The 15,969-nt window shown below is 36.7% G+C and overlaps 1 protein-coding gene across 2 annotated transcripts in view; it reads left to right on the forward strand.

Annotated features, from left to right (window-relative positions):
* Positions 1 to 15,969, forward strand: part of ANK3 (ankyrin 3) — a 687,918-nt gene that overhangs the window by 78,640 nt on the left and 593,309 nt on the right. The gene's annotated exons all lie outside the window — the stretch shown is intronic.

The raw sequence follows: 15,969 nt of genomic DNA on the forward strand, positions 1-15,969 counted from the left end.
ATTAACAATCAACAACCATAAAACATTTAGGAAGCCCAAAACACTTAGAAACTCAATGCTGCTAAACATTCATAAGTCAAGAAATCAAAAAGAAAATTAGAATAATTTTGAATTGAATGATAAAACACAGCATATCAAAATTAGAAAAAAGAAGTTATATAGGATATAGCTACAGTAGGAATATTTATAGCCTTATATGTTTATGATAGAAAAGAAATGAAAGTCTGAAATAATTGATCTAAGCTCATACCTTTGCACTTTAGTACACTATAAAATGAAGAAAAAAATTAAACCCAAAGTATCTCAAGGAAAGAAAATAATGATAATGTTGGAAATCAGTTAAAAAAAGACAACTAAAGGAAAATCAGTGAAACCAAAGACAGATTCTCTGAAAACGTAAGTAGTGTTGATAAACCTCCACCTAGACTGATTGAAAAAAAAAAAAAGAGAGAATCTGTAAAAAGCTACTAGAACTAAGAAATGAGGTTAGCAAAGTTGCAGGATACAAGAATAATGTACGAAATTAATAGTATATTTTTGGAAAATGAAATAAAAGTATAATTCTGTGTACAATATTATCCCAAACCATGAAATACTAAATTATGCACAAGACCTGTCAATGAAAAGTACAAAAACATTGCTGAAAGAAGTTAAAGAACATCTAAATAAATGTAGAAGTATATCATGTCCATGGATTGGAAGACTAAGTCTTATTATTAAATTGATCTATAGTGTCAGCATAGTCCCTGCTAAATTTCCATCTTATAGCCAAAGCAGTTTTTAAGTAGAAGAAAAATATTGGAGGAGTTATATTACCTGATTACTATAACACTGTGTAATCAAGCCATAGTAGTACTAGAGAAAGGATAGACACATGAATCAGTGGACTAGTAACAAAATCCATAAAATTTTTATTGCATGTATAATTATCAATTTATATAGTATCAGTTTTCAACAAAAATGGTAAGGCAATTTAATGGGAAATGGATAAGTCTTTTCAAGAAATACTGCTGAATAAGTGGAAATCTACATGGAAAAAAGTTAACATTAGCTCTTACCTCATACTATACTCAAAAATTGACTAAAAATGAATTGTAGCCCTAAATATCAAAGCTAAAGCTGTAAAACTTTTGAAGAAGAATGGAAAAATCTTTGTGACCTTGGTGAAGGCAAAGATTTCTTAGGACACAAAAAATCATGATCATAAAAGAATATAATTTTAAAGATCAAAATCAAAACTTTGGCTATTTATTTATTTTTAAAGTTTAGTTATTTTGAGAGACACAGAGTGAGACTGAGAGAGAGGGAGAGACAGAATCCCAAGCAGGTTCCATGCTGCCAGCATAGAGCCTGATGCAGGGCTCAGGAACTCACATACTGCAAGATCATGACCTGAGCTAAGATCCAGTTGGAGGCTTCACTGACTGAGCCACCAGTCACTCCAAAACTTTTGCTCTTTAAAAGGGGTGCCTGGGTGGCTCAGTTGGTTGAGCATCTGACTTTGGCTCAGGTCATGATCTCACGATTTGTGAGTTCGAGCCCCACATCTTGCTGCTGTCAGTGCAGAGCCCCCTTCGGATTTTCTGTCCCCCTCTCTCTGTCTCTCCCCACTTGTGCTCTCTCTATCAAAAATTAAAAAATAAACATTAAAAAGTATCATTAAAAAGATAATTTATAGAAACAGAAAAATTTTGCAATATATATGTCTGACATATCTAGAATTTATAAAGAGCTCCTAGAAGTCAAATAACTAAGACAAATAACCTAACAAAAGTGGTTAAAAAAATTGGAATAGCACTTCACAAGTAAAAGTATATGAATGGTCAATAGGATATGAAAAGATGTTCAACATGAGTGATTTGGGAAAATGGAAGCATGTGAAGGTCTTCATTTGTAGAACTTGTCCAGGCTCTACCTCCTTTCTGTTCTCTGGAGCCCCACCCAATCTTTCTGTGCTATAGTTTTTGATCTCTTGGATTTTTGATCCTGTGCTTGCTTTGACTTCTGGATACTTCCTGGCTCAAAGCCCTGAGATTGGGACCAGACTGGTCCTATTTCTTTGAACAACTTAGATTTTTGTATATTTTTCCTGGAAGAGAATAGACCCCTTAGACAAAAATATGGAAACAAACCAGTGGCCTTTTCTTTTCATAAAGGTTTTCAGTGCTTGGCTAATATCCTTTTAACTGTTATGGTTTACACCATTATGCTCTCACTTATGCCTCTCTCTGTCTCTATTTCTTTTCTCCCTTGATTTTTTATAGAATGAAGCCAAATCGGTCTGTCCTTTGTCTCAGTAAGACTTTCTTTTTTCAATTTCTTTAATCACCTCTCTTTTTAATTCTGTTAGTGTGTTACTCTGTAAACTGCCTCAATACCAATTCTTCTAGAACATTTTTCATGTTTTTAAAAAAATGTTTTTAATGTTTATTTTTGAGAGAGAGAGAGAGCATGAGCAGGGGAGGGGCAGAGAGAGAGGGAGACCCAGAATCTGAAGCAGGATCCAGGCTCCAAGCTGTCAGTGCAGAGCCCAATGCGGAACTCGAACTCATAGAGCCTGAGATCATGACCTGAGCCGAAATCGAGTCGGACGCTCAACCGACTGAGCCATCCAGGTGCCCCCATTTTTCATTTTTTTATAGGTAGGAATTAAACAGATGTCAGTAAATTTAACATTTTTTTCTTAATGGGTACTATATTTTATAAGATTTAATCATCTGGTTTTTAGACTAGTGGCCTTTTAACTGAGTGTATTTTGAGTGTGTGTTTTCTTGTGTGTGAAAGGCCAGAATGCCTGTACCAGAAGGAACTGTTGGGGCATTTAATTAGCAAAGACTTATATGGTGCTTACTCTATGCCAGGCACCAACTTGGCACTATTACAAATAGAACTAATTTAGCCTTCACAAAATCCCTTCACTATCATGTCACCATTACCAGTGAGGAAACTGAGGCAGAGAGAAGTTGGGAAATGTACCAAGGTCAGGTAGCTAATAAACAGCAGAGCTGGCATTTGAAGCTGGAGTCTGGCTCCAAGTTCTACCTAAATTGCTAACCTGTGCTGTATTATATAGCAGTGCTGGCTGTGTTCATTCTCAGTGTGATGTTGAAATGGATTAGGATAAGAAGTTGCTTTGCATTTTACTCAACAATTAAATGTGTTACTTGTGCATGCCCTTAACTTGCCAAGTTAATTGTCTTTGTTACTCTCTTTAAAGTTTTGGACCTTGTATGATAAGCAATTTTTGTACTGACAGGCCCTCGCTGAAGTAGTTGGACTAGTGTCTCTCTGTAGAGTGCCATGGCCTCCTGTATGTTGCAAGCAGAGCCACCACGGATCTTGATGGACTACTCTTTCACATGAGTAAAGCATCTGTTTTCAGGTTAAGAACATCTCCTAAGACTTTGTTACTTTTGCCATCAGCATGACTAGCTAATTTCATTTCAAGGCTAGTTTTATACAGATAAATATTTGCTTTTTTGACCATGCATGAGGTCAGAAACTCCCAAAGCTAAGGGGAGAAAAACAAAGTTGTGATGAGACAGGACTGATGAGCAATCTACTAAGTAGGGTCACTTCATAGGTCAGTTTCTCTCCAACAGCAGCTTCTCCATGCTATACCCAAGGTTCTGCCTCTACAAAACTCCATTTCTTTACAGTGTCCTTAACAGATGCCAGACAATAGTCATAACAATGAATATTAAGACTACAGATGCCACTGGTCTGTTGTGAACACATTTTGCCTTGTTTATTTTTGCAGACCTAGCACCTGCTATCAGAGAATAGATAGGTCTTTCTCATCTTTTCTTAGCTGTACTGGCTGGCATGGGGCTGTACAGCAGTGGTTGGCAAACTTTTTCTGTAAAGGACCAGATAGTAAATATTTTAGGCTTTGTGGGCCATATTAGTCTGTAGCTCTGCGTTTGTAGCTGGAAAGTCGCCATAGGTGACATGTGAATGAACAGGTGTGGCTGTGTTTCAACAGAATTTTTCTAACAAAAACAGGTAGCTGGCTAGATTGGGCTCCTGTGCAATTGTTTGCTGATCCCTGCCTTGGAGTAAAGGTTCAGTAAATTATTAGCAGTTGTAACAGTCAGAAGCATAAGTTGCACTGTGGTAACAAAGAACCTTGATATCTCTGTGGCTTTATCCACCGCAGTTTATTTTCTGCTCATACTTTCTGTCCAGCGGCAATTGGCAGAAGATTTCTGCTCATTCTAGATACTCAAGTTCTGAGGCTGATGGGGACTTCATCTAGACATGTGTTACCACTCAACAAAGGAAGAGGAAGGTGTCAGATCATGAACTGTTCCTTAAAGCTTCCACCTGGAGGTAACACAGTGCATTGGCTGAAACAAGTCCTATGGCCATACCCAACTTCCAAGGAAATGGTGATACAATCCTATTATGAACCTAGAAGGAAGAGACATGGAGTATTCGTGAATAGCTCAAGAGATCTTTTGTGGAAGATAGCAGATAGAACACTAAACAGGGTGAAACCATATACATGAGAGTTACTCAGGCTGAAGCTGGAATGTGGTGGCCAGAGCTGTAAGGGACTCAGGGGTCTCTTCGAGCCCCACAGATGATGGTTGGGAAAGCCTCTGTTTTAAAGACAGCTACCAGCCTACAACTGAGAGAAGTAATTCTGGGTTTCAAATGCACCAAAAATGTATTGAGCTGAATGGATTTCACATCAGATACTGTCATTTTTGGAGCAATTAATTGACTTTGTTGAACTTTTATATTAATTCTTACCCTTGGTACTTCATCTTAAGAGACTTACCTAGGATGTTTTGGGAAATACTATTACTATAAAAGTACTATTACCTATGCTTTAATAGGTTAAATTATTATTAGGATAAACTAATTACACTGTTAACTATAGAGACCGTGCATTTTTAAAATTATTTTTTATTTTAACTTTTTGACAATGCACTTTACCCCAGCTTTATTAAGATATAATAGTTATATAAAATGCACATAATTAATTTATACAATTTGGTGAATTTGAGTATGTGTATACACTTATGTTAACTTCACCATAATCCATGTAATAAACATATCCATCACCTTCAAAAGTTTCCTTGTGTCCTTGGTTGGTTTTCTTGTCTTTTTCTTATTTTAAACACTGAATCTAGCCTACTAACAAATTTTTAAGTGCACAATACCTTATTGTTAACTATAAGCAGTATGCTGTACAGTAGGTCTTTGGAAGTAGCCTCTTGTATAACTGTAACTTTGTAGTTTTAATTTATTTATTAGGGGTTTGTGGCAATATGGGTGGTATTTTGATGGCAGGGCTCACCAGTGGCTTGCTCTATGCTCTTCCTTCCTGTGAATTTCTTGGGACAGCATAGGCCAGAAAAATGGCAATCTGAGAAGCGAAGTGTCCTCTCCTAATAAGTAGGAGACCCTGTTGGAGTAGCTTGAGTTTGTGTCTTGGGACCAACGGGATTAGGTGGTTCTGCAAAGAAAGCTAGGAGTGTCCAGTTCCTAAGAAGAACACTGAGTCCTATTACATTCCCTGATGCATAGAACCAGGAAAAGAGACATGGTAACGTGGCTTTGTACCTTCTTCAGGTACACTAACCCTCCTGGTTATGATTGCCCTGGGCTCTTGCCAATCACACTAGCAAATTCTCCTTCGTTGGGGGAAACAGGAGCAGGCAGAGCTCAGGTGGATGAAGGGTAGATCTGGGTTGGGGAGGGGGGCAGGAATATCACCTCCCAAAAATTTTTTTAAAGAAACTCTTCCCCTAAAAAAAGAGAGAGAGGGAATCAAGCCATAAGAGACTCTTAAAGATAGAGAACAAACTGAGGGTTGATTGAGGCAGGTAGGTGGGAGATGGGCTAGGTGGATGATGGGCATTAAGGAAGGCACATGTTATGATGAGCACTGGGTGTTGTATTCTACTCCTGTAACCAATATTGCACTGTATGCTAACTAACTAGAATTTAAATAAAAATTTGAAAAGAAAAACAAGAAACTTTTCCCCAGAGACAAACTATTTGTTTTTTTTTAAAAGAATTTTCAAGACTTGTTTCAGTTGAAAAGGGAAATGCTTTTCTTTATTCTGTTATATATAATGAGCCTGACATAGTTTTATCCCATAGTTTGTTACTTTGTGCAACTGATCATTATTAGCAGTAGTAAAGATATGATTTTTCCTCCTTTTTTTAAGGAACCGTTGGTATTTTAATTTTTATTGAGGTATAATTGACATACATTATATTAGTTATAGATGTACAACAAGATGATTTAACATCTGTTTATTTTGCAAAATGATCACAATAAGTTCAGCCAACATCTGTCACCATAGTTAACAGAATTTTTTTCTTATAATGAGAACTTTTAAGATCTGTTCACTCAGCTACTCTCAAATGTGCACTGCATTATTATTAACCATAGTCACCATGCTGTATGTTACATCCCCATGACTTATTTATTTTATAACCGGAAGTTTATACCCATTTCACCCACTCCCCCATGCCATGTCTGGCAACCACCAATCTGTTCTTTGTATCTATGAGCTGAGCTTTTTAAAAAAATTATTTTAAAATTTTAGTTTATTTTTTATTTTTTAATTCTAATATAGTTAACATACAGTGTTATAATAGCTTCCGTGTATGATATAGTGATTCAACAATTCTCTCCATTACTCAGTGCTCACCATAAGTGTACTCATAATCCCCTTCACCTATTTCACCCAGCCCCCCACTCCTCTCCTCTTTGGTAACCACCAGTTTGTTCTCTATAGTTAAGAGTCTGTTTTTTGTGGGGCGCCTGGTGGCTCAGTTGGTTAAGCGACCAACTTCAGGTCATGATCTTTTTTTGTGAGTTTGAGCCCTGTGTTGGGCTCTGTGCTGACAGCTCAGAGCCTGGAGTCCATTTCAGATTCTGTGTCTCCCTCTCCCTCTCCCTCTCTCTCTCTCTGCCACCCCCTCTGCCCCCTCTTCCACCCCCCCTCCCCACTCATGCTCTGTCTCTCTTTCCTTCAAAAATAAATAAACATTAAAAAAAAAAGTCTGTTTCTTGGTTTGTCTCTTTTTTTTTTTGTCCATTTGTTTTGTTTCTTCCTTTTTTGATTTTTTATTTTGATTACATTTCTTTTAATGTTTAACGTTTATTTATTTTAGGGAGAGAAAGAGAGAGAGAGAGAGTGAGTGGGGAAGGGACAGAGAGAGAGGGAGACCCAGAATCCGAAGCAGGATCCAGGCTCTGTGCTGACGTGGGGCTGGAACTCACAAAGCATGAGATCATGACCTGAGCCAAAGTAGGATGCTTAACCAACTAAGCCACCCAGGCACCCCCATTTGTTTTGTTTCTTAATTCGACATGAGTGGAATCATATGGTGTTTGTTTTTCTCTGATTAACTTGTTTCATTTTGCATTATATTCTCTAGTTCCATCTACGCCATTGCAAATGGCAAGATTTCATTCTTTTTAATGGCTGAAATATATCTATATGTATCTATTGTAAACAATGCTGCAAAGAATATGGGAGTGCAGATATCTTTTTGAGTTGGTGTTTTCTTTCACTTAGGATAAATACCCAATAGTGGAATTGCTGGATCATATGAGGAACCATTAGCATTTTAAGTTCACACCACAGAAGATCATTATGGCCACGGTAAGCCGTTGGCCCTGTTTCCCATCCAAAGAGAATAATAGAAGCTATGAAATAGAAACTGCATTTGAGAAATTTTGAGATATAAATTTTGATTTAATTTTGAGGAATTTAAAGAGGCAATTTTATTAACTTCAAGTTTTCTTAGTGCTTTTAATTGAGTAATGTGAAATAGACTTTCCAAAAGGGAGATATTGTATGTAGCATCTCTGAAACTTTTAATTTATGAAATAATTGTGCAAAGGGCTAGTGATGCCCAAGTGGAAACATCATGAAAGATACACATGTCTGACTCTCTGAGAGAAGACATTATTATGTATGTTGAAATGATAGTGATTCTGAATCGACACTGACCCTCTGTATTTCCCCTCATATTCATTCACTCACCAAATTCTATTGACTTCTGTTTCATAATTTTGCTTGTGGTTTATCAAACCATTTGTGCCCTCTTGCCACCATCTTAATTCATGCCCTAATAATCTAATTGTTGAAAGTGTAGCTAGGTGACAGTGCTCTTTAGCAACATCACTGTTATAACCGACTCTTGACTTCTTTCTTTTGTAACTCTTTCCAAGCTGGGACCTTTAATTCTGATCTGAGTGCATTTTAGATTCTCGGATAGCTAGGGTGATTAATTTTTCCAATTTGCCTGGGACCATTGGATTTCCTGGTATGTGGGACTTCCTAAAACCCATAAAGTCCCTGGCAAATGGGGACCAGTTAATTTTTCCTCCCTTTTCAAAGTCCACATAGTACATGCTATAAAACATAAGGCAGGGTTTTTTGTTTTTGTGTTTTGTTTTTTGTTTTTTGTTTTTGTTTTTCCCTTTTTCTGTTTTTAGACACTATGAATTTGGAGATTTATTGAAATTGAGCCCCCTTAATAACATATAAGTAACTGTATTATGTTTATTATATTTTTTGTATTATGTTTACATTTTGTTATATGGCATTTATCAGATATTTCACTGCCCCAATTAATAGTCAATGGAGTTGTCCTGTGATAGGACTAAAACTGTCAAAGACAATTAACAAAACAGCCAGTAGATGGCAGTGTGACATTGTACTTAAAGCTCTGCAGAAGACCTTGCATTGCAGCTGCAATTTGGCATTATTAAGGCAAAATGACTTCCTATTTCATTTGGAAAACTACATTTTGATCAACAACCAAATAGCTTTTAAGTGAGTTCTGAGCAAGCAATTCCTTCCCTGCTTATAACCTGTCTTCTGTCATTTTAGCTGTACCATATTAGTTTTGCCTACCAGATAGCAAGCATCCTGAGGTCAGGAATAACATGCTGTAAATTTTATCTTCTTTCCAGAATGCTCAACTCAGAGCTGGGCATATAATTGCTCAATTACTTGCTCACAAGTGTTTTAGCTCAAAAATGATTAAAATGTTTTACTGTTATTACGCATTCTATTCAAAATATAGTCCTGGAAAATCTATATAGTCTGTGAAGACACATGCATACATGCAATGCACACAAATATACACTGGTGACCATGCTGCATAATTTTATATTGGAAACTTAAATATGTGAGTCTTCCATGCTCTGCTTCTTTTCCACCTCTCTTCTGCTTTCAGCGGAACTTAATAAAAGTGCTGTCTGCCTGCCCTTGTCTACACCACTCGCCAACCATTGCCTCTGCTGTCGATTTCAGTTTGGCTTTTGTTCTTATCCTGCCACTGCTCTTGCTCAGGTGACCAGAGATCTCCATGTTGCTGAAGCCAGGGGACACACTTCCTTGCTTTCAGCATCTTCCCACACTGGATGCCCTGGGCTTATAGTGTACTCGTCTACATTTCCCTTTTGGCCTTCCTTTCCAGCAGAAACTGCCTAGTATTCATTCAGTCCTCTTCTGTCTGAGCTAAATGTTGAAGTCCCTCAGGTCAAAATGATGTCTGATATCATTCTCTCCTGTCCCTCAGTGAAGCCCTCAACTTCTTTCCATCACTGTGGCTCCCACCCGGGGCCAAGCCATGTGACCTTTGCATCTGGATCACCCAGGCATCTCTTCAGGGTTTTCTTTTGTCCAGACACGTTGCCACCAACTCCTTCTCTACATTTCTCAGACAGAGCTTTCCAGAAGCCATCTCCTTCTTTTAGTGAGAACACCTGCAAAGTTCTTCATTGCTCTTAAGGACAAAGTCTCAAACCCTTATTGCTGCACTGTATATTCTAGCTAGCCCCACCTCCAAGCCAGCTCTGTCTACATTTTTCAGCTTGATCTTGAGCCATTCTCCTTTGCTCAGTGCATTCCAACCACAGCAGACTTTTTTTTTTTTTTTTAAGCATTTCTACCTGCCTGCAGGCATCTGTCCAACAGTGAGCAAGCTGTTCTGTCTTCCTGGTTCTCTCTTTCAGGGCCCTCAGCCCAGTGTCTTCCCCAAGAGCTCCTTCCCTGTCCCCATAGACTATGTTAGGTCTGCATTCTGTGAGAAGTTCTTTTAGTGTTGCATTATTTTGGAGCCTTTATGACAACTCTGTCAATGAAATTTTGTATACTCCTGTGTTCCTTCCTAGACTCTAAGCTGTTATTGCCTGGTTCTTGGTTGTATCCTGATTTATAACAAAATTCCCAGATGCAGGCCAGGCTGGTATACACATGATAGACAGCATTTAATAAATGTGCCAGGAACTTCAGAAGTGTTCCATCCTCAATTTCTAAAGCTTAGCTTTTCACTGTCATAGATTATGTATCAATTTATTAGACCAGTAACTTCAGTAGGAATATTGTTACTAGAAATTTGTTGAAAATTACTCAGGTTAAACCGAACTTTTTAGAATACCAAGTGTATTTTTAAGAAGTTTGTCCTTATTTTGTATTAGATATACCTCTCTCTTTTAATAGAATACATACCACATTTTTATCTTGTGTTGTCTCTGTGTGTGTTTGTGTGTTTGTGTTTTTTAATCATCTATAACTATGGACAGTATAAATTGGGTGATAAAATTTCAAATTCTGGGCATCAAAAAAACCTTATTAGAAAAAGCTTATTTTTGTTTTGTTTTATTTAAGATATATAAGATTTATATATATCCTAACCCACACTTCCAGATATATTCTAAAATTAAATAAAAAAGGTATTTATTTTTATAAAAGCCCCATTATTTTTAAAGTAAATAAAATTTTAGTCCTAATCAACCTTGTGGACCATAATTACTTCTAAAAATGTAACCTGAGTCTTATGTCTAAATTTGAACACCAAGGAAGAGTAGCAGTGACTCATCATCATTATTATTTTTTTTAAACTAAAACCAGCAGTAATTCAGGTCTCAATCTCAGAGCTTTTTTTTTTTTTTTTTTTTTTTTTTTTTGTCTAAATTAACTTCCTTGGATAGCTTTTCTTACTGATTTGAAAATTGTCCAAGTAGTATTGAATACCTCCCTGCTACATGGCTCACAATTACACATTTTTGTAAGATCATATGATCTATTCTGTAATCTAATCTAGGAGAGGAGGGAGAGAATGGGTAAAGAGGACCAGTATGTGGCTGGGGGAGAATTATTTATCAAGGTGTGTGTAAACCAATCCTGTAAACTAAGCTGCAATGCTTCAGAACCTTGTTCTGATGATTTGACTCATGAATCAATCTGCTATATTATTTTTCCCGTAGAGAAATGTGGTACTTTTAAAGATAATTATTCCTTCATTTGGTTCAGAGCAATTTCAAACCTTCTGGTTTTTATTCAGTGGCATATTTATTTACTTAGAAATCTGTTTAACATAGGGGAAAAATCTTTGTGGCTCCATAATAGAAATTAAAAAAAAATCTGTTTCATGCTATGTGAAAGCATTTTAACAAACGAGTAGAAATATATTTTAAAGACTGACATAACCTTTAGAAGAATCTACCTTGTATATTTATTGGTCTTGCTAGATACCATGTTCCCATGTACCTCCTAGAGGTGGTTTATTTTCTCTGACAGCTTCTTTTGAGAATGACCGTCCAGTGCTAGCTTGATGGGCATGGACAAGACCAAGAAAAGAAAAGTCATCTTATAATTCATTACTCTCTTCTCAAGAGAAAAATATAGATAAGCAAACCAGGGATTAGTTGAAGTAACTCTTTTACATCATTTTGTATTAGGGTTCTTTTGGGTTTCCTCTGATAGAAACTACACTCAAAATAGCTTAGGTAAAAAATGGAAAATTGCTCTATAACTGAAAGGTCCAGGAGGGCCTGTTTTAAGGCATAGCTACATACAGAGGCTCCAATAGTATTGTCACAGCTGTTTCTGCCTCTTTGATACTTATACAACTTTCTTCTTGATAGGCTTTTGTCCTGGGAAGGCATTCTCCTTAAAAAGCAATGATGCTTATGTTGGTCTAGGCTTACCAGGCCCTGAAATAGGGAAAAAGATCTTCCAGGATATATATACATTTTATTTTTTAAATTTTTAATGTTTTGCTTTTTTTTGAGAGAGAGAGAGAGAGAGAGAGAGAGAGAGAGAGAGAGAATGAATGAGAATCCCTAGCAGGCTCTGGCTCTGAGCTGCCAGCACAGAGCCTGATTATGCAGTTGAATTTTCTGTGTTTCTGTTGAGTTCTGTCAGGTTGTGCCATCATGTATCTGGCAGCTCTTAGATGCATACTTATTGTGGACCACTGTGTCTCCTTGAGGAACTGACTCCTTTTTATAAAGTGTCTGTCTTTATCCATGATAATATTCCTTGCTCTGAAGTCTACTTTACCGTTATGAATATAGTGCCTCAAGCTTCCCCCCGCCGCCCGCCTCGGTTAGTGTTTCTATGATAGGTCTTTTTTCATTGTTTTACTTTTAACTTGTGTCTGTAAACTTCAAGTGGATTTCTCACAGACTGCATATACTTGAGTTTCCTATTTTTATCAAACTTGACAATCTCTGCTTTTTAATTGGAATGTTAAAGGATTTATGTTAAACATATTGATATGATTTGGTTTACATCTACTATTTTGCTGTTTACTATTTGACTCCTATATTCTTGTTCTTTTTTTCTTTTTCTTTCCTTTTCTGGAAAAATAATGGAGTATTTTTTAAGATTCAATTTTATATGATTTTATTAGAAATACCTCTTTATTTGGTATATCTTTTTTTTTTAAATTAATGAAGTTGTTCTTGAGAGAGAGAGCATGAGCAGGAGAGGGGCAGAGAGAGGAGAGAGAGAGAGAATTCCAAGCAGGCTCTACAGGTCAGCATGGAGCCAGACACAAGGTTCAAACTGTGAGATCATGAACTGAGCCAAAATCAAGAGTTGGCCACCCAGGCACCTCTTGTTTTGGCTTATTTTATTGATTTATTTTAGTGACTATAATCTGGGATTATGATAAATATATTTAACATATCATAGTAAATAAGCACTGCCTATTTTCCAGTATCTGTGTAAGAAACCCACAACAGTACAGTTCTATTTACTTCTTTCATTTTTTGGTGCTATTGTCATATACTTTAGTTCTACATATGTTATAAATTCCATATTTTTGTGTTAGATGGTCACTTTTATTTTAAACAGTCACAGGTTAAACTATTTTAGAAACAATCTCTTATATCCCCTTCTCCCTCATATTTACCATTGTAGGGGTGCTTCATTGCTTTGTATGATCCACATTTTCGTGTTTTAGAGAAAATCTAGTGTGATAAATTCTCTCAGCCTTTCTTCTTTTCTCCTCCTTCTCCTTCTGTCTAAAAACATCTTTATTTCATCTTCATTTTTGAAAGATATTTTTTCTATGTTTTTTCTGGGCATAGAAATTCTGTTGACAGTTTTCTTCTGTCCTAACTTTAAAGCCAGCATTCTACTGTCTTCTGTTTGTTTACTTTCTGTCAAAAAATCTACTGCCATTTCTTCTTCTTGTGTCTCTGAACTCACTCAATATGTCTTTTTACCTCCAGGTGCTTTTAGAATTTTCTCTTTTTCACTTTATCACTCTTTATCAGCAATTTGATTATGATGTATCTTTGTTTGGTTTTCTTTATGTTTATTCTATTTGAGATACCTTGAGCTTCTGAAATCTATAGAGTTATTATTTCTTTAAATATTTTTGTACTTCTTCCCTTTTCCCTAAGACTCCAGTTACACATATGATAGACTACTTAATACATATGTACTTGTCACTGATGTTCTGTTCACTTTTTCAGTCTTTTTTCTCTGTGCTTTTTTGGACAGTTTCTATTTCTGTTTTCACGTTCATTGATCTTTTCTTCTGCAATGTCTAATTTGCTGTTAATCTCATCGAGTATATTTTTGACTCAAGAAACCATCCAGCATATTTTCGTCTATATAAATTCCATCTGGCCTTTGTATATTTTTCCATTTCTCTCTTTGCTATGGTTATATTTTTCCTTATGTCCTTGAGCATATTAATAATTGTATAATAGCTTTGTTAACATTGTAAATAACATTTGTTAACATGCCTGCTAATTCCCTCCTATCTGTCATTCTGGCTCTGTTTCTATTGATTGGATTTATTTTTTTTTCCTGGTATTGGGTCATATTTTTTCTGCCTCTTTGCATGCCTGGCAATTTTTGACTAGATACTGGGCATCAAGATTTTCTCATTGTTGAGTGCTGGATTTTCTTGTATTCTTTTAATTTTTGTTCTGTCATGTAGTTAAGTAACTCACAGATCAGTTTAACCTTTTGAGGCTGCTGTTCAGCTTTGTTAGGGTGGGTCCACAGTAACCTTTATTCTTGGGCTAAGCCCTACCTACCAAGGTGTAATTCCTCAGGGGACCTTACCCAGTGTTCCATGGATTACAGGGTATTTCCAGTTTGGCTGATAGGAGCATAGACTATTCCCAGTCCTGCTTAAGCACTTGGAATTTTGTAGCCCATTGGTTCATTCCTTCACCTCGTGGCTTTCCACCCTGTGCACGTAAGGTCTGTACTTGTTAATGATTCAGTGAACCTTGTTGCTACAGGACCTTCTGTGTAGCAACTTTCTCTCCTTTTTTTTTTTTTTTTTTTTTTTTTTTTTTTTTTTTTTAATTTTAGAGAGAGAGAGAACATGATCAGGGGAGAGGGGCAGAAGGAGAGAGAGAGAGAGAGAGAGAGAGGGAGAGAGAATCTCAAGTAGGCTCCACACTCAGCATGGAGCCTGACTTGGGGCTCAATCCCATGACTCTGAGGCAAAATCAAGAGTTAGACGCTCAACCAGCTGAGCCACCCAGGCCCCCCATCTCCTTCCTCTCTTGTATTCAGCCTTACAAATTCTAGCTCTGTATTTCCTCCACTTAGTAAGTCTGCTGTGCTGTGTTTGCATTCTCTCTTCCTGTGCTGTGGCCTAAAACTACTCCCAGGGAGTGTGATGGGGCTATTATAGGGCTGAACTCACTTTTCTTCCTTCCCTCAGGGATCACATTTCAGCACTGCTTATTTTTCAATATCTGAAAAACATTGCTTCGTGTATTTTGTACACTTTATAGCAGAAAGGAAACTTCTATAGCAGTTCATCCTTTAAGAGTGGAAGTAGAAAAAATGTTATATAAGTGGCTTCATTTTATAAATGCATTATTTCATTTAATATTATATCATAAAAATTTCCCACATGTGATTATAATGTCCCGTTAGTCCATCCTGAGGATTATCTATAATTTATTTAACTCTTCCCTTCTTTTAGGATATGACCCTTGTTTCCAGTTTTCCACTATTTGAAAGTGGCTATCTTAAACATCCCTGGCTACATCTTTGGCTACATCCTTGGATATGAGTCCTTGTTTTTTTACATTCAATTATGTCTTCATGATGTATTTCTTAAAGTGTAATACTTGGGTTGAAGGATTTGCGAGTATTAATACCCCACAAATGTGTCACTAAGTATTTTCTGGAAAGATTATACCAATTTCCCCCTGGCATTATATGAGAGTACTCATTTTGCTACCCCCTTATAGCACTACCTTTTTTATTCTTTGTGTGAACACACTGAATGCATTACAGTGTGAAGTCTGTTGCTGGGGAGAATCAAGCACAGACTCTTTCCCCAGAGTGCTCATAGGTGAGTGAGAAAAACAGTAAACCAATCACCAACATATGATACATTTTGGAAGGAGTGATCCAAGTCCACCTAGGAAAACCCCACAAACGTGAAGTTTTCATCAAATATTTGAGGATAAGCAGTTTGTAATAAGGTCACACAGAGAAAAAGCAAACAAACATTAGAAAGGTTAATGCGACATTTAAGGTGACTAAAGTGTGGGTTTGGGGTGAGAAAGTAGGAGGAAATAAAGAGGGATTTGAAGGCAGAAAGCAGATAGTGAAGGGCTTTGTTTGGTTTTGAGTAAGTGCAACACACACCCAATCTTCTACATTCCATGGGTGTACTGACTCTTTATGTGTAGTAAAATTCAATTTC

Source organism: Panthera onca, chromosome D2 (assembly GCF_046562875.1).
Source record: "Panthera onca isolate mPanOnc1 chromosome D2, mPanOnc1 haplotype 2, whole genome shotgun sequence".
Taxonomy (NCBI): Eukaryota; Metazoa; Chordata; class Mammalia; order Carnivora; family Felidae; genus Panthera; species Panthera onca.